This window comes from Phoxinus phoxinus (genome assembly GCF_949152265.1).
Source record: "Phoxinus phoxinus genome assembly, chromosome: 11".
NCBI classification, from domain to species: domain Eukaryota; kingdom Metazoa; phylum Chordata; class Actinopteri; order Cypriniformes; family Leuciscidae; genus Phoxinus; species Phoxinus phoxinus.
The window spans coordinates 25,501,613-25,528,105 of record NC_136886.1 but is presented as its reverse complement, the minus strand read 5'-3'; the positions used below and the strand labels follow the sequence as shown (position 1 = coordinate 25,528,105).

Below are 26,493 nucleotides of genomic sequence, written 5' to 3'. Positions count from 1 at the left end.
TATACATTTTAGATGTCTTCATAATTGTCACAACTAATTCAGATATTGCAGTCTCTATAAAAAGCTGATGAATTAAACCAGGTGTGATAGATTAGGGAGACAAAATCTGGGACAGGTTTGGAAAGCACTGTACTACAGTAGATCAAGTCATGACAACCTCAGGCAGAAATACAGGTAAATCCAAAGGGTTCACATACTTTTCAATATATATTCTTGACATATGGGTGACCAATGTTGGCAATTTTGATTCATACCAGTGAATAAATGAATTTAAAAACAGTACACAACAGTAGGCCCATCTGAGATCACAAAAGCTTTGCCTTGAATGTAGATAAGAATAGGTGGTAGCAGTGAAGGGGCACAGGGAAAAAGTTTGTTAAGTGATACTCTCACTTCTTGTAATTAGCAAAAGCTAATTACGTAATCACATTCTTTCATAAAATTTGCTTTTTAAATACCTCTGCTTTTACATAAAGCACAATTTAATGAAAAAGTATTCCAATATTTCTATATTATGAAATTCTACCAAAGTTTGGTAAAACAGTTAGCATCACCCTGGTTCCCTCTGCAAAATCCTAGGATCTCTGTGACCAACAAAAGTTTATGATCTTACACATTTTGTACATCATGAAAATCTTCACACAACTTTTACGAATTTTGAAGCCTAAATACAATCAGCAAAAGTGAAAAGCATAGGCTATACACGGACTACACTACGGTCGCATCACCATTACTAAACTTCTGACAACACTTTTAGTCTTTATAAAAAAATAAATAAAATATAAACTTTTCCCTGAAAGTTTGAGTTAGAATAGTTTTCAAGAGTATGATTTTAAACACGTGGCTGTGAAAGCCTCGATTCATGGGCCGACGACGAGGTTCAATCTCATTTGATTCATTTGGTTTTTGAGACTTTTATTTCGCGTTTTTTAAGCATTTCACAACCCACACACAAACAACTGCAAATTGTAACGTACTGCTCTGAAACAAAAAGGTTGAGGATCCAAATGCAATATTTATTGAAAAGGGTAATCCAAAGACGTAATCCAAAGTACAGACAATGTCAAACACAGTCAGGCAGTCCATACAAACAAACTCAACAAGGCAGGGAACATGGGCAAAAGAGTAATCCATGGAACAGGCAATAAATCTAAAACCAAGAGACATGAAACCAGGGAGAATGTTCGTAATTGCAGTGTAACACTAAACAAGACTTTGCAGGGAATGAATGGGAAAACCAGGCTTATAAATTAATAAACAAGATAATGACATACATGGATACAATGAGTGCTGATGAGTCCAGGCAGAGAATTATGGGAGATGTAGTTTGTGAGGGAATGACAATAGTCTGACCTCTGATGGCTCTCAAGGGCACTCCAGCTAGTGACTGTTACACAAATGTATAGGCCTGGTGCTAATTATTTATGTGTGCACAACAACCCATCTATTTGACAAATTCACAAATGTGTGTCACCACATTTAAACTAATAGGCTACAATGCAACTTGTGTGTGCAAAATCCAGAATCACATGAATGTGCAGCATTTTGTACAAATAGAAACATTGTTAATACAAAACCTCAATTTTGTATTAATGAAGGTCAGAATCTGTGCATGCAACAAGTAAGATGTGCATTTGTGGATCAGGTGACACAGCTGACATTCATTGACTCGTTTCTGGGTCGATCCTATTTTATTCATTTGGATTTTGAGACTTGCATTTGGATCCCCAAGCTTTGTGTCTTAGAGCAGTAAGTGACAATTTGTTGTTTATGTGTGGGTTGTGAAATGCTTAAAAACCGCAAAATGAAAGTCTCAAAATCCAAATGAATCAACTGAGATCGACTCAATTGACGTCAATGAATGCACACGCGTGAGCTTACCTGATCCACACATGCACATTTTTGTTGCATGCGCAAATTATGATACACTAATACAAAGAAAACATTTATATGTGAAGTTGTGTGTTTTGTATAATTTGTGAAGTTGTGGTTATTGATTCTTTTAGACTTGTATTCTTCATGGATTATTATTTTTGTGTGATTAAAAAATGGAATTACATCCTCACCTTTCTTCCCTGCCTGAACATTTACACAGACCTTATTTCAGACATTTAACCAAAACCCATTGACTTTGGGATGATGGAACAGGAATTCTAACTCTGCTCTGTTTTTTTTTATTTATTTTTTTTATCTGGCATAGCCTGCATATCTACAAAATCTAAAAAAAATAATTATATATATATATATATATTTAAACCTACAAATGGTGATTTTTTCCCCTTTAATGTACAGTATGTGAACATGTAAACTGATTATTGGGTTTAATAATGCCCCTATGTTATTGCAAATGTTTATGGCCATGCATCATTTTACACATTAGTTAATTGAGACTGTTCTTCTGTCCACCTTTTTCCAGATTGTTGAGTTTTATTTTAATATTAAAGTCGAGATGAAATGCACATCTGGACATATCTTTAGAAAATGCTGTCTAAGATGATATATAATTGTGGGTAAAATTTAACATATTCTAATTTGACAAGGAATTTGTTTTCTAGTTACTAAAAAAAGTAACATACTGCAGTTGAGAGTGGTGACTGTTTCATCCACACTGAGACAGTGTTTTTGTCCTGCGACAACTGAGCATTTTTGGAAGACGTTCTGCCAAGTGGATAAATTTGAAAATGCTATATATATTAAAAAAAGATGATTTAAAGCTACAATATGTTTTTTTCACCACTAGGGGTCGCTAACCTCTTACAATTACAAAGGCATAGATTGATGAAGCAGTAAATAAGCATGGAATCATGGAACTAGCCTTCATGCCGATGGACATAACGTTAATAATGTTTAAAGGGAAATAATGTTTATGGATGAGTGAATACATTCTTGTTTTTTAACATGACTGTGGTATGAAGCAGGGCGAGATTACTTATGAGAGACAGATATAAGGCAGATAGGAATGAGTGGCAAGGAACCAAAACTCCATCAGGTGACAGAATGGAGAAAAAAACCTTGGGAGAACCAGGCTCAGTAGGGGGGCCAGTTCTCCCCTGGGCAACGAACGAACAGTGTATGATTATGATTCGGGCAGCATTACAGATCAGAAGTCAGATTAGATCAGAACATTCAGAGTATCCATTTCCATCTGGTTGGAAAGTCGGAGTCATCACGCCGGTATGGAAACGAGTTCAGTACCAAAGAGAGTCTTTGATGTTCTATTTTATTTGGAATTTTGAGCACATTTGCATGAACACCATGGCTGAGGGTGCAGCGACATTACTTGATGTATCTGTGAACAATCTACATCATCACTGGTGGGAGTTTTAACCAATGGCGAACCAGAAAGATGAGTAACAACTCTCTCAGCAGGTAGTGACAAGGAAATGCACCCGGAATCTGTTCTGTCTCAGCTCAACACACACTCCTACACACACTCCGTGTGTATCTTCACTCTCTTATAAACTGCCATGAATTATCGATTTAAACCTGCTCAAGGTGGCTGAATGAGTGATAGTACACCAGCTCTTGTGTTCAATCCCATGGCCACAGAGGTAAGCTGTGGGAACCCAGTATCCATGAATGAAATAGTGGAGGCAGTGAAATTGGCAGAGGCCTTGGATCATGGGGACAGAGGCGCAATATTCTCCCAGGAGGGGCACTGAAAAAAATGACTCATGAATGCCACCTCTTGTACAGATAGTTCACTGACTGCTGTGGGGCTGAGCAAAGAGTTGAAACAGACAAGAATTCCCATGAGGCCCAAGCATGGCTTGCAGATTGCATTCTTGACCACGACACCAACATATAGACCTAGGCAAGAAAATAATTTTAATGGACAGAGTTTTTTTGTAGATTAAATTAGAATTTTGGGAAGGTTTGTCAGCCAAGTCATAGTTGTTACAACCTGGACAAAAACCCATCCTATTTACACAGCGATATACAATATGCATCCATCATTTCAGGATGTGATTCTTGGGCCCTGGATGTTGGTCTGGTTAAAAATCTACTGTTCCACTACTACCGTTTTTGGGCTCCTCCTCCCGGTTTGAAATAAAATGTCCTATAGGATATGCTGGTATGCACAAGGTATAATGCACATCCAGTCAGTTGTTGTCACAAAATAAACCCTGACAGGGTAATCAGGTCTTGTATCACCCTAAATGGGTTTATTTTAAGACAACAACCAGCTGGATGTACTGTACATTATCCTGCTTATTACATTTGCCACATACACGTTGATTTGAGTTTTAAAATTGTATTAACTCATTAAATGCAAAGCTTCCGCAAAGAAAAAACAGTTCCTAGCAAGCAGCTTTGAGCCTAGATGAACGAACAAGTTCAAACAATGCAGATGTAAAGGGTGTAATAAAATGTTTTAACAAATAATTAATTGAAAACCAACACCCCCCTAATTTTTTAATGAGAGCACCAATAGTTCAGAATCAGTTCACCGCCACTCCATCAGATGGCGCCTGAGCGCTCCTGTGATGCACACGATAGAGACTAGCTGTCTCCCGGGTGCGATCTCAGAAGTAAACGGACGCACCAAGGGAACGACACTCATTTTGTTTGTCTCTTTATTATTTCACAGTGTTTCACAGGTGCACAGTGCTTCACTGCCTGTGTACCCTTGCTGCCAGCCCAGATTTCCCCTAGGTCTGAGGTCGGTAACAATTGGGGGCTCGTCCGGGATCCTCTGCACATCTCGTCGGGGACGGTTGTCATAGCAACAGTGGAATCCTGTGCCCAGTGTTTCAGGGAAGGCTACTTCGCTGAGTGTCCTCCAGAGAACAACTGCCACAGGTGATGCAGCAACATGACTACTTTAAGCCCACGGCGAGTGCTGCTCTTCAAGATCTAAAAGAAACTTTCAGATTTGAGTTTTAGTCAGCTGCAGACTGTTGCAAGTTCGATAGATGACGGCCATGAAACTTACAATGTGGCAGATCTAAGTGAACCTGAACTTTACGACCTAATTGTTGACTATATCAGAAGTGAGGAGTTAAAAGCTGCAGAAGATGAGGGCATGACTCAACTCCTCCTCCTGTTTGACCTCCTTAATGACGTGCTATCAGCTCCAGGCGCCAGAACCGCTGAACCTGGTAATGTGGCACCTGTCTTGATGGGGGATTCACCAACACAGCAACCAGGGTCACACTCCAACTGATGACCAGGGAGAAGTTTGTACACCACCATCCCCTATGGACAGCGACACTCACACACAACCATTACACATGGACAGAGACACTCACACACAACCGTTACACATGGACAGAGACACTCGCACGCAATCGTTGCACATGGACAGAGAGACCCGCATGCACTCATTTCAGGGCAGAGACAACTATGCACTTCTCTGGTAAGTCACCTCATCAACACCTGGTATGCCCGACCACAGTGGTGTTGCTTCGTTGGGTAGGATGAACTCATCTAACACTTCTGACCATGTTGTAAGATTGTCTGATGTTTCAGCTTTGTTACCACGAAGAGAATTTAAGTTACATGGTGGTCAAATTTGTGATACGGGTTGTGACATGTCTTTCAATTGTCTCTGTAAACAAATGGATGAAGGGTTGCAAGAGGGTTTCAGTGGGTCTGAAATTGTCAGAGCAGTCCTTAAAATAACCAAACCTGGTACATTCAGAGAGATGTTAGTTAATAAGGATGATCTCACTGTTAATGAGTTGAAGAAATTTCTGCGTTCTCACATTAGAGACAAAAGTGTGACTGAACTTATTCAAGAGTTAACTAATGCTAAACAAAGTGAAAAAGAAAGCCCACAACAGTTTCTTTACAGAATAATGGGTCTGAAACAGCGTGTACTTTTTGAGTCACAACATCCTGGTGTAGGGTTTAGCTATAACAAAGAGCTTGTTCAGGGCACCTTCATACACACACTTTATCAGGGGCTAAGTGAAAAAAACAGCCATGTCAGACATGATCTTAAATCGTTACTGTCAGACATGCAGGTTAGTGACGACTTGCTCTTGGAACAAATAACAAAATCAACAGCTGAAGAAGAAGGGCGACTGAAGAGACTGGGTTCAGTAGGTAAAACCAGATCAGTTACTGTAAGCGCAGCTCAGCACTCTCAAAGTGAACTGAACATCCCAACAAAAGTTGACGCTGAGTTACAAGCAAACCGTGATGCTATCAAAGAACTAACTGCTCAAGTTTCTTCTCTAACCAAGCATCTAGCTCAGATGTCCACCCCCGCTGAGACTGTGAAGCTGCAAGACTGTCGTTCACCTACTGTTCGTGCTCAACCACCATTATCTGAGACCAGAGATAAAAATGTAATGACTGTGTACAGAACAACCAAACGAACTGTGTTCACTGCTTTGTTTGTGGCCAGGCAGGACATCGCGCCATTGGCTGTCTCCAACGAAGGTTGTCGGGAAACGGGAAGAGGTCATTGGAGAGGGGCAGCCAGCGATCCTAAGCAGTGATGAGCCCCGAGAAAAGGTCAAAACACCTAAACGCTCACAGTCAAACTCACAGTACCAGTCAGACCCAAAGAAAAGAGTTGCTCAACTCATTGGTAAGCGATGCATGGTCTCATGTTCCATCAATGGGGTACCTCTTCAGATGCTGCTTGATTCAGGGGCCCAAGTGACTATGGTGAGCAAATCGTGGATTGAACAAGCACTACCCTATATCAAAGTACAGCCGCTTGGATCGTTGTTTGTTGATCAGTCCCTTGAAATTTCTGCTGCTAATAATACTCAGGTTCCCCTTGATGGATGGGCAGAGATTGATCTTCAGATATGTAGCCAGCATCATGGGCGTGTGACAATCAGAGTGCCACTGCTGATCAGTCGTGACTGCAACTACCCTCTTTTAGGTAGTAATGTCATTGCGGAGATTATCAAAGCAAATATTGATCAGGATGATAATGTTGATGTAACTGAAATACTTAAAGAAGCTTTGAGTGTCAGTGACGGCACTGTGGAAGCATTAGTCTTCACTCTCCAGACCATTAGACCCCCGGAGATGCCACAGTGTAATGTACGCCTTGGCAAGAAAATGTAAATATCCCTGCAGGCAAGATCCGTGAAGTCCAGTGTAGAATTCGAGGATGGCACAGTGGAGGTACGATGATGTTTCAGCCTAGCCCTGAGAATCATTGCCTGGAGGGTCTAGAGTTGTTCCCAGCGTTAGTTGATGTCCCTGTTGGCTCATCCAAGCGCATCAAAGTCCCGATTCAGAACTCAACGAAACATGCCATCTATCTTGCAAAGAAAACCGTTCTTGGCACTCTTGAAGATATACTTGCTCTTAAACCAATCCAACATTCCTCCATAAACTGTGAGCCAACACCTCAGAATACAGCCCACTTGTGTTCAGCTCAATTGTGTACTCGTGAGCAGACTTTGAGAAAAAGTAAAGAAATGCAGAAAACCAGACACGAGACCAAAGACAAATGGCATCCTCCTGTCGACCTGTCTCATCTAGCTGAGGATGAGCAGGAGATTGCGAAGTGTATGTTATACGAACAGTCAGATGTCTTTGCCAAAGATGACACCGATATTGGTTGCATTTCTGACTTACAACTCAAAATCTACTTAAAAGATGATACACCAGTCCAAAAGTCTTACAACGCAGTTCCAAAGCCCTTGTACAGAGAGGTTAAGGAATATGTTCAAAAGCTGCTAGATCATGGATGGATTAGGAGGTCTGTATCACCTTATTCCTCCCCCGTGGTCTGCGTGAGAAAAAAAGATATGAGCCTACGCCTTTGTGTTGACTTTCGTGGACTAAACAGTAAAACTATCCCAGACCGTCACCCCCTTCCACGTATCCAGGATCTATTAGATAGCCTGGGAGGTTATTCATGGTTTTCCATACTTGACCAGGGCAGTGCATATCACCAGGGCTTTGTTGAGGAGAGCTCCAGGCACCTGACAGCTTTCAGCACGCCTTGGGGACTGTATGAGTGGATCCGTCTTCCTTTCGGCCTTTCCAATGCACCGGCGGCTTTCCAAAGGTGTATGGAAGGTGTGTTGAGTGGTCTGAGAGATGAATGCTGTTTTCCCTACTTAGACAATGTTCTTTGCTTTTCCAAAACCTTTCAGGACCACGTCAAAGATTTGAAAATATTTTTTTGCCGCTTACGGGAGCATGGTGTGAAATTGCGACCAAAGAAGTGTGAATTATTTAAACGTCAAGTGAGGTATGTGGGGCGCCTAGTTACAAGTGAGGGCATTCAAGTCGATCCCAAAGACTTGAAAGCAGTGCTGCAATGGAAGGAGCGGGAACCAAAGAATGTTGGAGAAGTAAGATCTCTTTTGGGATTTTTGGGCTACTATCGGTCCTTCATTCAGGATTTTTCCAGAATAGCCCGGCCACTGTTTAAGCTTCAAGAGAGTCCTGAGGCGTCTGGAGATAAACCTGTCAAAACTAGGACAACTAAGCAAAGTATAAAAAAGGGTCAGCTGCCGTCCAAGACACCAGTCCAGTGGACCCCTGAACACAGTGCTGTGGTTGCTTGCCTTGTCGACATGTTGACCACCTTTCCTATCTTGGCATACCCAGACTTTAATTTACTTTTCGTCCTTCATACCGACGCATCTAATGAAGGTCTGGGGGCTGTACTTTATCAGGAACAAGGGGGTAAACTACGTGTTATCGCCTATGGCTCGAGAACACTCACACCCGCTGAGAAGAATTACCATCTCCATTCTAACAAGCTTGAGTTCCTTGCCTTAAAGTGGGCCATCTGCGATAAATTCAGAGATTACCTTTACTATGCTCCCACATTCACCGTATTCACAGATAATAATCCACTTACCTATATCCTGAGTACCACCAAGTTGAGTGCTGTTGGGCATCGTTGGGTGGGTGAATTGGCTGACTTTCACTTCACCATAAAATATAGACCAGGCAAGACAAACACTGACGCTGACACCCTATCACGGTTCCCTGTGAAGCTTCCGGACCACATCAGAGAGTACTCTGAGGTTTTACCTCCAGATGTTGTGTCTGCTATATGGCAGGGAGATAAAGCCAAGAGAGAAAGAGAAGTACCATGGGTTGCGGCCCTTCAGCTGGGCTCCAGTGATGATAATCTTCTTCCGACCAGTACACCATTGTTTCCTCCAGAAGACATTCGAGCTGCCCAAAAAGGAGATGCGTCCATCTGTGAGGTAATTGCATTGAAAGAGAGAGGATGGAACCCCAATGACAAAGACAAGAGACAAATGGGACTTACCACACGACGGCTAATACACGAATGGAACAAACTTCGACTTGACCAGGGAATTTTATACAGACAGACAGGACAACACAGACAGCTGGTTCTCCCCGACTCTCAAAAGTCTCTTGTGCTCAAACACCTTCATGATGACATGGGGCATGTTGGGGCTGACAAAGTTACCCACCTGGCAAGGCAAAGATTTTATTGGCCTTTCATGCAGCGTGACATAGAAGATTATGTCATCCGCCAGTGCCCATGTATTAAGCAGAAGCGGCCTACTGTTCCTGAAAAGGCGCCAATGGGCTCAATTACAACTAGTGTACCATTTGAACTACTGTCGGTTGATTATCTGCATCTTGAACGGAGTAAGGGTGGCTACGAGTATATCTTGGTTCTAGTAGATCACTTTACTCGCTTCGCCCAGGCCTACCCAATGCGTAACAAATCTGGAAAAACGGCTGCTGAAAAGATTTTCTTTGACTTTATACCACGCTTTGGGTATCCACAAAAGCTTCACCATGATCAGGGCCGCGAATTTGAGAATAACTTATTTCAACGGCTTCAGCAACTGGCTGGCATTACACATTCTCGAACGACCCCCTATCATCCACAGGGGAACCCTGTTGAGCGCCTGAATAGAACACTTCTTCAGATGCTACGCACACTGTCAGAGAAAAAGAAATCTGAATGGAAAGACCACTTACCACACATAGTGCATGCATACAATTGTTCGAGGCATGAAGCCACAGGGTATTCACCATTCTTTCTCCTCTTTGGAAGAGCCCCACAGTTGCCCATTGATTTGCTCTTCAACCTGGAACCTGAGCCACAGACTGAAACCCGTCAGGAATATGCGCAGAAGTGGGCTTCCCGGATGCAGGAGGCATACAAGATCGCCTCTGAAAATAGTAAAAGGAGCTCTGCAAAAGGAAAAAAATACTATGATCGTGGTGTCAGAGGAATTTTTCTTCAGCCAGGTGATTGTGTGATTGTCCGCAACCTCTCCGAGAGAGGTGGGCCCGGCAAACTCCGTCCTTACTGGGAGAACAAGGTTCACCGTGTTGTTGAGAGGATGGGAGTTGGTCCTGTGTATCAAATTCAAGCCGAAACCGGTGATCGCACTCTCCGTGTCCTGCATCGGAATCTCCTGTTGCCTGTGAATGATTTGCCGCTTGAACATAATGGACAGGACAATCGGACACAGAAACAACAAAGGCAGAGACTACACCACAAGAAAAGCCAACATCACAGGTCTGATACCTTAGACCATGAATCCAGTGATTCAGGGGACGAGGAAGAATATGCGTGTAATCCCAGACCAGTCCCAGTATATGGAAGGGGAAAAGTCATTCTCGAACAGTCCCATCATGAGCCAGACAGTGATCTTCGAGTAGCCGCACCAGAGTTTCACCCAGAACACCACAGAGCTGTGCCAGATAATCTTCAATCATATGTGACACCAGAACCATTGCAAGCACTGGCTGACCTGTTGCCATCTCTGGAAACTCAGGAACAATTAGATGACTGCATAGCTGGAAGTCATGAGGATACTGACCTGGGAGTGGAGCCGGTTGCACCGCCAATGAATGGGGAAGACATCACCCTGCGGAGGTCTGCACGTGCAGTAAAGCCTAAGGAGGTGTTCACATATAATCAAATGGGGCAACCCACCTACCAACCTTGGAGACCAGGAGCGAATGCAATGCATACCTGTGTACTATACCCTATTCATACTTACCCTGTCATACCTGACGCTCGCCACTATCCTTCACCACTTGTGTGGGCATATTAGACTTAAGACAGGCAAGGATGCAGGACTGTTGACATTCAAATACTTACTTGTCCTTTCATCAGACTAATAACACTCTAAAATACTTTCCTCTATTCTGTTGGGTTAGTTCTGGATGCCCGGAGGGATCTCTAAAAGCAGGGGAGAGTGTAAAGGGTGTAATAAAATGTTTTAACAAATAATTAATTGAAAACCAACACCCCCCTAATTTTTAATGAGAACACCAATAGTTCAGAATCAGTTCACCGCCACTCCATCAGATGGCGCCTGAGCGCTCCTGTGATGCACACGATAGAGACTAGCTGTCTCCCGGGTGCGATCTCAGAAGTAAACGGACGCACCAAGGGAACAACACTCATTTTGTCTGTCTCTTTATTATTTCACAGTGTTTCACAGGTGCACAGTGCTTCACTGCCTGTGTACCCTTGCTGCCAGCCCAGATTTCCCCTAGGTCTGAGGCCGGTAACACAGACATTTAACCCTCTGGTTCTCTTCGGTCGAATTTTTACGTTTTTTTTAAAGAGTTTTTTTCAGAACTTCATCGGAATGGTACAAAACTTGGTATATTTGTTTTTTGGCACTTGCTATGTGAACAAAAAAATAATTCAAAAATGGACATGATTAGAAAAAAAAGCTAATATTTTGAGAAGTAGAGCTCAAATTTTAGATAGGTGCATATATGAAAATAAAACACCTAACCCTAAACAAAACTAAGTTTGAGCACTAGAAAGGTGTAATTTTCAAGATGGCGTCCAAGATGGGCAGGAAGCCCTTAAAATATATTAACTCCTTCATTATTTGACCTAGCCAAGTAATCTTGGTGTCTAACCCCATGTTTTCTGGTTCTATGAATCCATTGGACTTGTCTAAATTGCACTGACATGATTACATACTTATGGAATACATGACTTTGTGAGATAACTGTGAGGTTTTATCTTTGTTTGTGGTGAACCAGAGATGTAAACGATTTAGCCTGTATCATGTAACTCCTACTCAGTACGTGTTTTTGGACACATACCCTTTTTTTGCTAAAACACAGACTTGACATTCAATGTAAAAGTTATTGCACCCAAAAGTAACTTAAATTGGAGTTGTATAACTTTGATCATAAACAACTTATGATGGAATTAGCCAGAACAGAGGCATGTGTGTGAACCCTCTAAAATGGTCACTCATTTAAATTTGAATAAGGTAATACATATGTAATGCATCCTCTATAGAGGTTTTTGAGTATAAAGGTGGCATTATACTAAACCTCAAGTTAGATACGCCTTTGGGGGAAAGGCATATCAGTAGGGTCCTTTTTTTGGTCTAGCTCTGGCTCCGCGGACGTTCTCCAAGTGCATGGATGAGGCTCGTGGGCATCCGTGTGCTAAATTATCTAGATGACCTTCTCCACCTCCTCCGGTCTCTTGGTCTCAGGTTGAATGCTCAGAAGAATGTCTGAACTCGTTCTCAGCAGACCATTTTCCTGGGTGTCCAACTCAATTATCTCTCGATGCAGGCCCATCTGGCCCCTGCTTGAGTTCCCAGTCTCGTTTCAGGCTCAGCCATCATGTAGCGGTGGGCATATGTCACAGGCTTCTGGAGCTCACGGCAGCAGCCTCTCCTGTGCTGCCCTTGGGTCTCCTTCATATGAGACCATTCCTGTGCTGGATGAAACTCAGGGGCATCCATCCTTCTTGGTCACACAGTTGCCGTCACGCTCTTTGGAGGTGCAAAGACTCCCCCTTTTTACTTCAGGGGGTCAAGATGGGTGTAGTTTGCCGTTGGCAGGTTGTCACGATGGACGCCTCTTTGACTTGTTGGGGTGCGGTCTTCGAGGGCAGGCCAGCGTACGGTGTTTGGATGGGCAAGCTTCTCTCATGGCACATAAATTGCCTCAAGTTGCAAGCTGTATCTCTTGCTCCATCTTGAGTCCATCTGTCTCTCCCTGACGGACTCATGTCATTGTCAGGATGGACAACATGGCAGTGGTGTCCCATGTAAATCGCCAGGGGGGCTTGTGGTCGCACACCCTCGACAGGCATGCGCACCGCCTCCTTTGGGCTCAAGACAGGTTTCTTTCACTGAGAGCAGTTCACGTTCCAGGGGACCTGAACATCACAGCAGACTTTCTGTCGAGACAGAAGCTCAAGTCGGGGGAATGGATGTTGCACTGCTAAACAGTGGCTCAAATTTGGAGCATGTTCGGCAAGGCTGACCTCTTGGACACAGTGCCCCCTATGGTTTTCCCTGTCTCAGCTCATCCGATACCTTTGTGGATAGATGCCCTCGCTCATCCGTGGCTGGAGTTGAGACAGTATGCATTCCCTCCGGTCAAGCGAATCCCTGCAGTCCTTTGCAGAGGGAAGGAGTGTGGAATCCACCACCTTCTGGTAGCCCCATTCTGCCCATCTCAGACGTGGTTCTCGGAACTGAGCTCCCTGGTGGAGGGGTCCCCTTGGCAAATTCCTATCAGGAGAGATCTGCTATCTCTCCTCCAGGGCAGGAATTGGCATCCTCGACCCGAGATATGGAGGCTGTGGCCTATAAGAGGCAATCGCTAGTGATAGTCTTCCCGCTGATGTTTGGGAGACCATTGATAACGCTCGTGCACCTTCTACTAGACTGCTGTATTTCTCTAAGGTCAAGGTTTTTGAGTCTTGGTGTTCGGCTCATGCAGTGGACCCAGTCAGCTGCCCAGTCTGTTCAGTGCTGGATTTCCTGCAGGATAAATTTGTGGCTGGAGCATCTGCTACCACCTTGAGAGTTTATGTCGCGGCTATCGCTGCTTATCGGGAGTCAGACGAGGTCCCCTTAGGTAAATACCGTCTGGTCTCCTCGTTTAAGCGTGGAGTTTGACGCTTGAGGCCTGCACGTCGTATTAGTGTCCCCACCTGTGATTTATCAGTTGATCTGGAGGGGCTATTAGAGCCTTCCTTTGAACCCTTGGAGTCAGCTCCTGACAGGATTCTGACTCTCAATGTGACACTTTTGTTAAAGCAGCACTCAGTAGGTTTGGAAATGTCTTCGCTGTTTTCTCGCAGGTTTCGTTTTAGAGCTCCCCCTATAGTTTCGGAATAGATATTTGAGAAAACTGTCGTAAAACCATTGGCAACTTTCCCCCCTCCCATCTTCTACCTCTGGTCACGTGCATTTGTTTTCAGAGAAGCCGCCGGCGAACGCACGGAGCCATGTCAACTGAGGTATGTATGATACTCAGAATGATATCATATAAATGTACGTGTGCAGTGCCCCGTACAGCAATTCGTTACATCGCGAGACTTGATATCACGCGATACTTTCTGACGCGGAGGCCCGCCGGCCCAAAGTTGCAAGTGTGGTTTTTCCGCTCACAGGCGCTCGGGGGGTGCGAGACGACCACCATTCAACCCGAAAAAGTCATATAACTATTCCAATGACTCCGAAGCTGTTCGGTTAACGTAAATAAAGTTACTTAGAGCACCTTTAACGTTGGCCTCTCTCAAGACCGTGGGGGATATGCAGGCTCTTTCTGTGAGTGAGCCTTGTATGGAGTTTGCCCCAGGTCTTGTGAAGGTGTTTCTATGGCCTAGACCTGGTTATGTCCCAAAAGTTTTGTCCACGTCATTCTGCTCTCAAGTTGCGCCACTGAGGAGGTGCCTGCGCCATCAGCCAATCAATTTGTGTGATTCTATACGGGTTCAGACAATCAGGACATGCCTTCATGTGGCAGCCCTGTTTTGACTAATTTTACAGTACCACACAGTTCTAATGAATTTATTCTTTATTGGAATCAAAATAATGGTTATGAACCACAGAAACCACCAACACTAGGCAAAACAATATGAGAAAGGAGAAATATGCAATTACTTAAGGCGAGACACGGCAGGCAAAAGCATAGTTTTTTTTTTTTCACTGATACATTTTGAGATTTTGGGATATTTGTCTTCAATAACATGTCTTCTTTCAGACTTGTGGTGAAAAAGAGTCTGAAATACACATTTAGGTCTTTATTTTACTACACTTTGTCTGTTGGCGTCTGTAGATTTCTCATAAATTCAAAAAAAGTTGGCGTTCTAAATCATCCCGCTGCTCCGCGATCGCTGCCTGTACCCTGTCATCACATACACCGTAATTTTTTTCCCATCTAATATGTGAACACAATGAAAAAAATATTTTGAACCTGGCTTTATCCAATACTCAGATTTAATTGTTTTAATATATGCAAATTAGCGCATATTTAATTAGATAATTAGATAATTATTTATTAAATAAATAATTTTCTCATCTTAATGTAGGTAATCAACTGGGAAAGTTTCATGGTAATATCTGCTAGTTAAAAACTTTAAAAAGTTAAATACCTTATTATCTGTAGTGTCTCGCCTTAAAGGAGAATTCCGGGCAATGTTTAAGTTAATCTTGATCGTTATACCTTTCTGAGTACTGTCTATAGAGAGAGAGAAAAAAACGGATTGGTGCTTGCAACACGGAGCTGCTACCGCTAATGCCCAGAGCTCCCACTCAGCTAAAACGGCATTATGGGGGCATATTCATAAAGAGTGTTTTTGTGTCTCTTAACAGACACAAAATGCAATTAAAATGTCTGTCCAACATGAACAGGGTCCTTAGATGACAACAAGATGCGTTTAGCAACTTAGCCATTGTTTAAATTCACCTAAATTTAAATAGTGTTTTAGACGGCTAGCTGAAATAGTGTTTAGATAGTAAATAGTGTTTTAGATGGCTAACTGTAGTCTCGCACTGAAGTCCCGTGGGAACTTCCGTTGTAGCCGGAAAAGGGTAAATAGAAGTGTGCAGGTGCGAGGAGCATCGTGTGTGTGAAGAGTGATGATCGGTGTTGCTCACAAATGAAGAAGAAATGGTTCGTAACGTAACTATGGAGAATATAGAAGATTTTGAACACATGGAATGAGGCTTTTGAGTTTGATAGTCGTCCTTATTTATTCGAACCCGAGTATACAGACGAAGAACTGGCCTCACACTCTTCACACACACGACGCTCCTCCCACCTGCACACTCATTTACCCTTTTCCGGCTACAATGGGAGTTCCCATGGGACTTCAGTGCGAGACTACAGTTAGCCGTCTAAAACACTATATTTACTATCTAAACACTATTTCAGCTAGCCGTCTAAAATACTATTTAAATTTAGGTGAATTTAAACAATGGCTAAGTTGCTAAACGCATCTTGTTGTCATCTAAGGACCCTGTTCATGTTGGACAGACATTTTAATTGCATTTTGTGTCTGTTAAGAGGCACAAAAACACTCATTATGATTATGCCCCCATAACCATTTTAGCTGAGTGGGAGCTCTGGGCATTAGCGGTAGCAGCTCCGTGTTGCAAGCACCAATCCGGTTCGTTTTTTTCTATAGACTGTACTCACAAAGGTATAACGATCAAGATTAACTTAAAAATTGCCCGGAGTTCTCCTTTAAGGGAAATTGTACTTATTTTTCGCATAAATATGCTTGTAACCAATTGCTTATATATTATTAACCAATTATTAATATATAATTGTACTTGTAATCACTTATCTATCATGCAAATATGTTAATGGTCTAGGAGGAATACAAAGGAGTAATGGTCATTTTAAGGGTCCTGGCGGCCGCCATTTTCAAAATGGGGCCTTTCTTGGAGTCAAACTTTGGTAAACTTTTAGAATGTTTTTAAGTACATCTGATACTACTGTAAACCACTGAGAAACCTTTTGTTAGATTTTTTTTTTCTAACAACCATATTTGCACCTGACTGAACACAACTTGATTAGATTTATTGGCTTTGATTTTCTTGCCGTTTGAAACGTAAAATGTGCTTTTGAAAATTTAAAATAGTATTTTTGTGCAATAAACAATAAACATAAAATTCTGTAACTTTTATTAAGTTCACTTTTTTGAAACTTAAAAAAAAAAATCAAGTTACAACAGAGTTGGAAAATAAATTTTCAAAATGCTCAAAAAGTGAATAAATGGATTATAACTACGACGTAAATATAATTTAGTACCATAAAATCCCCTAAAATACAAAATAATAAATACAAAACAGTATATACTAAAATATAATACATTCATTTCATTTCATTGAAATACATTTAAAAAAAATCTGTCATTTTTGATCGCCATACAAAGAGCACCAAAGGGTGGGATAATGTGCATTAAAGAAGGCCTATTAATACGGAAGTCATGTGGTTTAATTGTATGGTAGATATAATCGATAACTAAGGTGCAAGATGGCACTTGCTGCATTTGGATGAAACGAGAGAGCACGTACATGGTGTGATATGGGATACAATAAAGAAGTGCCGACCTCAAAACCCATGTCCCTCTACCGCATACATTTTGATAAACCTATAGAAAAAAATATTTGACTCTTTTTCTTTTCTTAGAATGGCTTAACTTGAAGTGCAACAACATACAATAGTGGACATTGTTTTAATTTTTTTTGCTATTTAAATTAGATTTTTTCCAAATCTTTTTTGAAGAGGAGTGGACCAACATTCCACAGGCCACAATCAACAACCTGATCAACTCTATGCGAAGAAGATGTGTTGCACTGAGTGAGGAAAATGGTGGTCACACCAGATACTGACATGACCCTCCCCGGACTACCCCCCATACCCTACTCCCCATACCCTACCAGTGCCCCCCAGACCTTTTTTAGAAAAAGTCTTAGATCTTTGAGTTGAGAAAATGAAAAATGGGGGCAAAAACAGTGTTGCATTTATAATTGTGGTCAGTGTAGCTAGCTAAACTATTGCAATAATGTCATTCCACTACAGTGTTGCCACTTGGCAACACAGACATTTTATCGATTTGCCAAAAACTAATTTCATTAAAAAAATTTTACCTGAGGTATGCGATATGGGCTCGTCCTTGTTTGTTACTGATGTTTTAGTTTACTTTCAGCAACTACCGGCAAGAGACCGCAGTCTGTCAAAACCCGCGCCACAGAAAATAACAGCATATCATGTGACTTAACCAAAGCACATCATTGGCTAAACTAAGGTCTTCTCATTCCAACAAAAAACACGAAAATAATTTCTTAAAGAGACAGTTGCAAGGAAATGAACACAGAGTATGTTGCCATATGGCAACACTATGCGGTAGAGGGATATGGGCTGTCACTGTTCATTGTTGCTATATTGACGATGTTTATTATCAGAGAATAATTGACCTCGGATTGTCGTGACTAACCAATCAGAATCAAACATTTCAGAGAGCTGTGTAATAGTGAAAGGGTTTTTTGCCTTTATTGATAGGACACTGATTGAGAGACAGAAAACAGTAGAAGAGAGAGAGGAACACAATTTAAGAGTTATTCCCTGTTAGTTTTCCCCTTCACTGATTCACGACTGTGTTCAGATTTAATAAGGTTCAGTGTAATGGATCTTGTCTGTGGAATAATATCTTATATCTGCAGCAAATGAGAACATTTTCAGCTAAGATTTTAATCTGTTCCTCACATAACATGGTATTTTACGACTTTTTGGTGTTTTTATTCTTTGGAAACTGGACAGACATGATCACTATGATCTTTTATCGTGGAAAAGCTCAGTTCATTTTTTTTAAAAATGCCCTTTTTGCGTTCCACCGTAGCCTAATGAATTTGACAAATAATGACATATGGTTTGAGAATGACATGAAGGTAAGTACATAACTCTAGGATGTCATACAAACAGAGCAGATAACTTGCAAATGCATTAAACTAATTATTCTTAATGTTTTTACCAGATCCAAGTCTGCTTCACTTTAATTAATTTGTTGAAAAAAGAGCAATAAATATACATCAAAACAGTAAATAACACATTATATTACCAGATCATTCACAACAAAGACATAACAATAAAATGCATGCAAAAAAATACATGAAACTGTTGTCATTGACTTAAAACTAAATGTGTGCAAGTACCAAGACAACAACAAGTTCATATTATAAACAATATACTTCTACCAACATCTAAACTATTTATCTCTCAATTATTCTTTTCTAAGGATCTCTGAAAAAGATGCATATTCCTGGTGGCACTGCTCCTTTGTCCACATTGAGTCTGGTAAAGAATAAGTGTAGCTTTATGGTTTCCAATCCATGGTCAATTTTATCTTGCAGTAGAGAATACATTTTAGGTTCATCTATGTGTTTTTAGTCTTTACAATTTGAGTGTTGTATTTACATTTTCTGTGTCCTCACTCCTCATAAACACTTTATAATTTCATTCGAGTCATTTCTCTCTACAATGTTAAAAGGACAGATATATACCTGATGTTCCTTCACATATATTTCTGTCCTCCGATCAATGATGGCATCAAAGCCATTTTGAGTAAGCTCATCTAGAAATCAAATTTGGTATGGGATTTTTTCATTCTGAGTTTTATGTTTCTGTAACCCTATAACATACCATTCATAAAAGTGTTTCTTAATTCGTGGCACACCTGTGTATATACCTTATACATCATTCTGAAACACAATGTTGTAAGACAAGATTTGCACATTATTTGCTTTTAACTAATGCTAATATATATCTACCTAATACATTTAAATGATTTCAAGAAGTAAGGTAGAAATGCGGTACAGTTGTAGCACTGTGAATCATGTGAGCTCGAACTGTCATCATCCATTAGCATATTCACATTAGCGTCCTCTCTCTACATGGAAAATGTGACTGCATAGTCTACATTCCTTCAAACACATTCAAATAACTTTTTTGGGAGTAAGTTTTTCATTTTCTTAGTCCTCTTTTATTGGGAAGAGATATAATCAACAAAACTTTGCCTGTTTTTGTTATTGATTTGTCTTAATTAATTTCCATTATTTCCTTAAAGTGCTGGTAAAACGCCCTTTTCACAAGATGTAAAATAAATCTCTGATTTTCCCAGAGTGTGTGTGTGTGTGTGTGTGTGTGTGTGTGAAGTTTTAGCACAAAATACCCCACAGATATTTTTATATAGCATGTTGAAGTTGTCACTTTTTGAGAGTTTGCAAAAACGTACCGTTTTGTGCCTGGCCCTTTAAATGCAAATAAGATGCTGCAGAGGGCGGGGTTTCAAGTGTGTTAGCAGCTGCGATTACCTCATGCAGACACACTAAAATGACAGAAACTGTTCTGACTTTAATGTTAAAACGGAGTCAGACAAATATGGAGAGACTCAAGAAGAAGTGACAACATGTAGAATGCAACAGGACGTCTCTGAATGGTTAGTTGATAAATGTATGTTCCTGATGTGGAGTTAACTATCTTCAATTAGCATATTCTGTCATGGTAATCTATAAATCGCTCGTATAGGAACTGTTGTGAGATGCACACATAGTGACTTTCTATTGAATGTGAAATCCTTTTCTTTAAAAGCAAATATCTTCCTTTGCTTTGAACTTTGAGTTGTAACTTTGCAGATGTTGTTTATGCTCAAACAGCAACATTTCACACTAACTAAAAGTGAAAAGTGAAATCATACTCAACCACCCCTTTAATGTAACACTCTGTTTTAATATGTGGTCCCGTGCTATCTGCACTGATATTGATGCATACATTAATGATGTCAGAAAACAACCAGAGCAAAATGTCTCAGTATATTTAATTTAAATGTTTGAAAACAGTTTATCAACCCCCATTGCAAATCAGGTTTATTAGCAAAATGTACATACCTACTTTCAGCTGCTTGCAATGATGAAATCAAACAAAAGTAATTGAAATAGCTCAACACAACAAATGTTTCAAGTGGTTACTTTTAATGACTTCTGCAGTCTCACAGTGACTACGTTTACATACAGCCAATAACCCGTTCAAAACCGGGATATTAGCAATAACCCGGTCGTGCACGGGCATGTAAACACCGGCAAAAACCCGGATATGCTCATATTATACCTGGGGTACCCCTTTTCTAACCCGAATATTTGGTCTTGTATACGCGTTTCGGCATATCCCCATCAAAATGTGTGTTCTGCGCATGTTCTATTCGCAAGGAATCTTGGTCTTTTGAGTAGAGACGGCGCATAAAAAAACCCGCGTGCAGTATAGCGGAAGTAAACAAGTCGAGGTTAACATGGCGAGACGCAGCACCGCACCACACTTTTGGAGCGAGGAGGAGACCAATTTCTTTATATGTGTGGCACAGCTCCAGCTACATTTCCCATCTCTTGCTCAATTTCTCTCCTTCTATTAATAAAGACCATGAGGCACAGTAGTGTCAAGTACTGCTGGTGGATCAGTACCAGCGCCAAAGCGTAAACAAAGACTATCGCTATCTGCCCCAAACTATTCATTATCCGCCTGCTGCTGCTGTTGTTGTTGTTGTCTTTGGATACAGGAAGAAGAATCGGAAATGACGCATATTGCGTCTTAATGTTGTCCGTACGTCCAGACGCTAACCGTGCGTCGCCGTTTACATCGGGATATTGGCGACTGATTACACATTCCATGTATACAGGAGTAACGTCTCGGGTTACGACTGTAACCCTTGTTCCCTGAGGAGGGAACGAGACACTGCGTCGTTGAAAACGACTCTTTGGGGACGCTCCCTAAGCGTACGCCTCTGAAGTATGAATGAAACTAATCCAATCCTGATTGGTGTTGCGTCGTGACGTAACATGTGACGGCATAACCGGATGCATAAAAGTGTCGCCGGCGCACACACACATTAGCCTCGCGATGAAGCAAGCCGCTCCCAGGCGTTAAGGGGCGTGGCAAGACGACGCAGTGTCTCGTTCCCTCCTCAGGGAACAAGGGTTACAGTCATAACCCGAGACGTTCCCTTTCGTAGGGAACTCGCACTGCGTCGTTGAAAACGACTCTTTGGGGAACGAATACCCACTAGGCCACGCACCGAAAAAGCCTGTCCTAGAGTGAAGCTGATCTCAGGCACTTAAGCTAGGACGAGAGCACTCGTGCACCAGACGCACTAAGGAGGTGAAGACAATAAAACCTGATGAAAGTGTGCGGGGTAGCCCAACCGGCTGCCTCACAGATCTCCTGGAGGGGCACTCCCGAACGGAGGGCCCTAGAGGACGCCATGCCTCTGTTAAAATGAGCCCTTACGGCCAAAGGTGAAGGCAAATTGCGCACCTTGTAGGCCTACAATACTTATGGTTTGTTTGGATGCCGGGAGCCCCTTATTAGGTGACCCAAAACACACTAACAGTAGGTCCGACCTCCTCGAAGAAGAGGACCTCTCAAGGTAAATACTCTGACTGGCAGAGCAAAGGAACCTCTCTTCTTCTGCCGACACATGAGGTGGAGGATGAAATGCTCGCAGGAACATGGACCTAGCCATGTTAGAATGCACTTAAGGGACATAGCTGGGTCTCGGGTGCAGGATGGCCTTAACTCTGCCGGGGGCAAAACCCCAAGCAAGCTGGCGTTAGTGCCAGGGCTTGGAGATCTCCCACTCTCTTAATATTCTAAGAAATAGCTAAGCGAAAGGCTATCTTGAACGTGAGGTCCTAGGCGAAGCCGACTGGAGGGGTTCGAAGGGAGCCAGGGATAGCCCTTCGAGAACCACCGCCAGGTCCCAGGAAGGAACCCTGGACCTGACAGTCAGTCTCATCCTCCATGTACCATGGAGAAATAGTATGACCAGCTGGTGCCTCCCCAAAGGCCCATCACTCGGTGGTGTATGGACCGCCGCAATGGCAGCCACGTACACCTTAAGTGCGGACGGGGAGAGACCCGCAGAGAAACGATCTTGAAGAAACTCCAGAACTGAAGCCACTGGGCAGTTAACTGGATCTAACTCATGTTCTCTACTCCAAGTGGAAAAACATACCACTTGAGGCCATATAATCTCCTAGTAGACGGAGCCCTAGAGCTAAGTATGGTTTTGACCACCCCAGCTGATAGACCGGCATCTAGGTACTGGACACCCTCAGGGGCCAGACCCACAATTTCCACAGCTCCGGGCGAGGGTGGAATATTGTGCCCTGCGCCTGAGACAACAGATCCCTCCTCAGAGGAATCTGCCACGGCGGAACTATCTGAAGTGAAATTATGTCTGAAAACCATACTCGGGCCGGCCACAACGGGGCTATCAGAAGAAGACTGATGCCCTCTTGACGGACCCTCTCCAGGACTCCCGGGAGCAGAGCAATCGGGGGAAAAGCGTACAGGCGAAGCCTCGGCCAGGCCTGTACCATGGCATCCAACCCCAGTGGGGCTGGATGAGTGAGGGAGAACCAAAGTGGACAGTGGGACGTCTCTCGAGACGCAAACAGATCCACTTCCATTGGTCCAACCTCTGCCATATCAACTTCACCACATCTGGGTGAAGTCTCCATTCCCCGGGCCTCAGCCCCTGCCTCGACAGGATGTCTGCTCCCTGATTCTGAACCTTCGGGACATATATTGCTCTAATAGATAATAATTTCCCCTGGGACCATAGATTAATCTGATGCGCCAGTCTGGATAGAGGGCGCGATCTGAGTCCCCCTTGTCGGTTCAGATAAATTGATGTCTGGGAGGAAGCTCCTCAGATCCCTGAACACAGCCAACATCTCTAGGCAAAATATATGCCAAAAATGTTGATGGTTCTGCCACAGACCCCACGCCAGTGAAGGAGGCGCCTGTCGAAACGTTTTTCCGGCGACATGACGCTGCTAACACTGGTCATTGGGACAGGAACCAAGATTTCTTCCATATTAATTAGGGAAACGAAGGCATCGGCGCGTAACCCTGATTGTTCGGAACAGATTTACCCTTGGGGAAATCCCCTTGGCTATCAGCCACCACTGAAGGGGCCTCATGTGTAGAAGGTACAAAAGGTATTATGTTGGACACAGCTGCCATGAGGCCCAGCAGTCTTAGAAATTGCTTTACAGTGATGGCCTGGCCTAGCTTTATCCCAGACGTCATGGCCGGGATGGACTTGATACACGCGGGAGACATATGTGCCCACATCGTATCTGAGTTCCATACCACGCCCAGAAACGTAGTTTTCTGAGCTGGTACCAACACGCTTTTCGTGTTGAGTCTCACACCCAAGCTCGGAATACGGCCAAGGACGACATCTCGATGCCGAACTGCCATTGCTCGAGACTGAGCCAGAATGGGCCAGTCGTCGATTAAATTAAGTGTAAGGATGGCCTGAAGCCTCAGTAGGACCAGAGCTGCATCCATACACTTGGAGCTTTTGCGAGGGGAGAGTGCTAGGCCAAACGGAAGAACCCGAATTTGGTACGCTTCGCCCCCGAAAGCGAACCTCAGGAACCTCCTGTGTATTGGAAGGATGGAGCACGGAAGTATGCGTCTTTTTGACCTATCGTGATAAACCAGTCCTCGGACCTGATTTGATTCACGATGAGCTACTTGAACCTGAAGCTCCTCAGAGAACGATTTAAGTGACTCAGATCTAAAATCGTCAGGAACCCTCCATCCTTCTTTGGAACTATAAAGTACCGGCTGAGAAATCCGGACTCCCTGTCTGGAGGAGGAACCCATCATATGGCCTCTCTGACCAGTAAAGAGTATACTTTTTGTTCCACCACCCAATCCTGCTTATACGCAGGACCCATGCAGATATGTTGGGTAAGCGTTTGACACGCTTCAACAAAATCTATTACGGGAACCAGCCCCTCGAGGCTGGTTTCGGGTATTCTTTGAGCATTGTTCTCGACCCCCTGAAGCAGATGACCGGCAGGGATTAGTCGAGACCGATTTTGTAACCATAGTCAATGCCCTTTTTCAAGCTTTTTTGAGCGAACACAATGGTATGCGTTCGCTGGAAACTGATGTGGCCCGAAGCGTCTTGGACGGCGGGCAACCACATAGTTTTCCTGAGGGCTCCGCTGTGAGAACAACCTCAGTTGCTCTACAACAGGGGGGTGGGAGGGAAAGGGTCTAATTTTTATTTCAGGTAGAACCTCTTTCAGGTAGAACCTCTTTCCTGAAGCCCTCTTGCCTGAAGGACGGCCCTCAGGTCATCCTTCTGATCAAAAGAGCGAGATAAATTTCTCTGTTGCCAAACTCCCGAGGGAGTGGCTCTAGAGGAAGGAGTGGGGTTTATCCCATGACTTAGATAACTCATTATGTAAGTCATTAAGACTCATTAAGAAAAATAAATAAATAAATAAAAATGCTAAGCTCTGGCGCTGATGTTGTGATTGTTGCTGCAGGAAGTGCTCATATCCTTTCTTAGTTATTTATTAAGCGCTTCCTGTCTAACATGTGGCCAGTTGATTTTTCATCTGGCCACAGCGTGAATCACAACACGCTATTAAGCCTCGATGTTGCAGATTTAAAACATCGGGTGCTTGTCACGGGCAGAAGAAGCCGCATCGCGGGCTTAGAACCATTCAAATAAAGAATGAGAAAGTGCCGCAGCAGTCTCACTCTCATCAGCAAAATTCATATTTTATTATTTATTTTATTTACGAACCCCACGATCTGAGTCGCGGACCTGAACAACGGAGAACGTGAGCTGGCGAGTCTAATTCACGTTCATCCGCCTCGATGCTGAACACACCCACTCCCTCAGAAGCAGATAGTTCAAACATCAGGTTCTCATCACGGGCAGAAGAAGCCGCAGCGCGGGCTTCTGCACCATGAAAGGGAGCCACAGAACCTTCAAATAGGGAATGAGTAAATGCCGCAGCAGTCTCATCCTCATCTGCAAGATCCTATTGCGAACCCCGCGATCTGAGTCGCCGCGCCGCCTCAACGGACGCGGGACCCGAACCGCGGGGGACGCGAGCTGGTGAATTTAACTCACGCTCATCCGGCCGCCTCGATGCTGAACACATCCACTCCCTCGGAAGCAGATAGTTCAAACATCGAGGTCTCGTCACGGGCAGAAGAAGCCGCAGCGCGGGCTTCTGCACCATGAACGAGAGCCTTAGAACCTTCAGATGAAGAATGAGAAAGTGCCGCAGCAGTCTCATCCTCGTCTGCAAGATCTCTTTGCGAACCCCGCGATCTGAGTCACCGCGCCGCCTCAACGGACGCGGGACCTGAACCACGGGGAACGCGAGCGCAGTAGGCTACTGATAGGGAGTGTTTCACAGAGATCACAGACAGCACCCTCGAGAGCTGCCCGTGTGTGTGTTACACTCCCAAACAATTCACACACAACTGATGCGTGTCCCCACTCGTTATATATTTTGGGCAGGGGTGCACACATCTAATGAATTGCTCACTCGCCATAATACAGTGACTGGATCAGACAGACAACACCAAATAAGACAGACAACAACAGAGAGCGCTTGCTGAAGAGCGAAAGCTAATGTGTGTGTGCGCCGGCGACACTTTTATGCATCCGGTTATGCCGTCACATGTTACGTCACGACGCAACACCAATCAGGATTGGATTAGTTTCATTCATACTTCAGAGGCGTACGCTTAGGGAGCGTCTCCAAAGAGTCGTTTTCAACGACGCAGTGCGAGTTCCCTACGAAAGGGAACTCTCTCTGCTCACGCATGTAAACGGGTTATCCCGAATGTTTCAGAAACCCGAATAGTGACCTTAACCCGACCATAACCCGAATTTTAACAGCTTGTAAACGTAGTCACTGATTCCATCCCCTGAATAGAATCCCCCACAAC

The 26,493-nt window shown here is 43.2% G+C and overlaps 1 protein-coding gene across 1 annotated transcript in view; it reads right to left on the bottom strand.

The window, feature by feature from the left end:
- Nucleotides 1-26,493, bottom strand: part of tns1a (tensin 1a) — a 116,576-nt gene that overhangs the window by 46,373 nt on the left and 43,710 nt on the right. The window lies entirely within an intron of this gene.